This window comes from Schistocerca gregaria, unplaced genomic scaffold (genome assembly GCF_023897955.1).
Source record: "Schistocerca gregaria isolate iqSchGreg1 unplaced genomic scaffold, iqSchGreg1.2 ptg001054l, whole genome shotgun sequence".
In the NCBI taxonomy this organism is placed as follows: Eukaryota; Metazoa; Arthropoda; class Insecta; order Orthoptera; family Acrididae; genus Schistocerca; species Schistocerca gregaria.
In genome coordinates this window covers 37,501-40,000 of record NW_026062400.1, presented here as the reverse complement: position 1 = coordinate 40,000, position 2,500 = coordinate 37,501, and positions in this window count along the sequence as shown.

Genomic DNA, 2,500 nt, shown 5'->3' with positions numbered 1-2,500 from the left:
GAGTGCTCCTCTGTGGATATAGAGGGTCCGTTCCCCCGCACAATGGTGACGGTGTGGGGGTAGTTTTTCCAAGACCGCTTCCTGCGGTGGCGACGCTGGGGTAGAGTCGACCACTCGCCCATTGTGGAAGGTAAACATTCTGCTGTTCATCAGTACTTTACTAATAGTTCAGTCGTCTCACGGCACTGCTTAGTAATTGATGCAGGGCCACATAGATAGATGATACATGCGAATGTCCCAATACATGCTCTGGACGGCGGGCCGCGAGACGTGACGCTCGGTGGCAAAGAGTGCGCCGCTGAGGATATAGAGGGTCCGTCCCCCCGCACAGTGGTGACGGTGTGCGGGTAGTGTTTCCGACACCTCTTCCTGCGGTGGCAACTCTGGGGCAGAGTCGATACTCGCCCACTGGTGGAAGGTAAGCATTCTGCTTTACATCAGTACATAACTAATATTTCAGTCGTCTGACGTCCCTCCTTAGTAAATGATGCAGGACCACATACATAGATGATACATACTGTAAACTGGGGAGGACAGTGTGAACCGCACTCGACCCAGTCACCCTATCTCACAGTCCACTCTGTGTGTAACAAAGCGAAAGCACCAAAGCACTATCGTTCAACAACATCCATTTTATCCTCGCTGCCACAGGACACTATCCAAACAACGACAAGAGGAACGTCACGTCCACTAATAAGACAGACTGTCTCACATCACCCGCAAACAACGCAGCTCAAATCAGCCAGCAACACCCACAGTGGTCCACCCAGTATCAACACAGGACGCAACGCCACGCCACAACACAAAAGGTACAAGTAATAAAATACCCTTTGGCCACACCCCTTATAAAGGCATCGAACCAACCCACCACCTGACACCAGCCAAACGTACATCCTGATTTGACACATCTCTGGCAACCTAACCCACGTTGGCCCTTAACCTAACCCACGTTGGCCCTTAACCTAACCCACGTTGGCCCTTAACCTAACCCACGTTGGCCCTTAACCTAACCCACGTTGGCCCTTAACCTAACCCACGTTGGCCCTTAACCTAACCCACGTTGGCCCTTAACCTAACCCACGTTGGCCCTTAACCTAACCCACGTTGGCCCTTAACCTAACCCACGTTGGCCCTTAACCTAACCCACGTTGGCCCTTAACCTAACCCACGTTGGCCCTTAACCTAACCCACGTTGGCCCCTAACCTAACCCACGTTGGCCCCTAACCTAACCCACGTTGGCCCCTAACCTAACCCACGTTGGCCCCTAACCTAACCCACGTTGGCCCCTAACCTAACCCACGTTGGCCCCTAACCTAACCCACGTTGGCCCCTAACCTAACCCACGTTGGCCCCTAACCTAACCCACGTTGGCCCCTAACCTAACCCACGTTGGCCCCTAACCTAACCCACGTTGGCCCCTAACCTAACCCACGTTGGCCCCTAACCTAACCCACGTTGGCCCCTAACCTAACCCACGTTGGCCCCTAACCTAACCCACGCTGCACCTTAACCTAAGTTACGCTGCACCTTAACCTAAGTTACGCTGCACCTTAACCTAAGTTACGCTGCACCTTAACCTAAGTTACGCTGCACCTTAACCTAAGTTACGCTGCACCTTAACCTAAGTTACGCTGCACCTTAACCTAAGTTACGCTGCACCTTAACCTAAGTTACGCTGCACCTTAACCTAAGTTACGCTGCACCTTAACCTAACTTACACTGCACCTTAACCTAACTTACACTGCACCTTAACCTAAGTTACACTGCACCTTAACCTAAGTTACACTGCACCTTAACCTAAGTTACACTGCACCTTAACCTAAGTTACACTGCACCTTAACCTAAGTTACACTGCACCTTAACCTAAGTTACACTGCACCTTAACCTAAGTTACACTGCACCTTAACCTAAGTTACACTGCACCTTAACCTAAGTTACACTGCACCTTAACCTAAGTTACACTGCACCTTAACCTAAGTTACACTGCACCTTAACCTAAGTTACACTGCACCTTAACCTAACTTACACTGCACCTTAACCTAAGTTACACTGCACCTTAACCTAACTTACACTGCACCTTAACCTAACTTACACTGCACCTTAACCTAACTTACACTGCACCTTAACCTAACTTACACTGCACCTTAACCTAACTTACACTGCACCTTAACCTAACTTACACTGCACCTTAACCTAACTTACACTGCACCTTAACCTAACTTACACTGCACCTTAACCTAACTTACACTGCACCTTAACCTAACTTACACTGCACCTTAACCTAACTTACACTGCACCTTAACCTAACTTACACTGCACCTTAACCAAACTTACACTGCACCTTAACTGTCACATGTAACGTCACAGGAATGTAGCTTTGCCTAACAGCAACCCTCTGAACATAGTTCACTGCTTGGATCCTCTGGTGTCATGTGTATTTCTTGATGCCATGGTGCGTACCCTCACATAAAGGTCTTTCGAGTGTTGCGTACTTTCTAC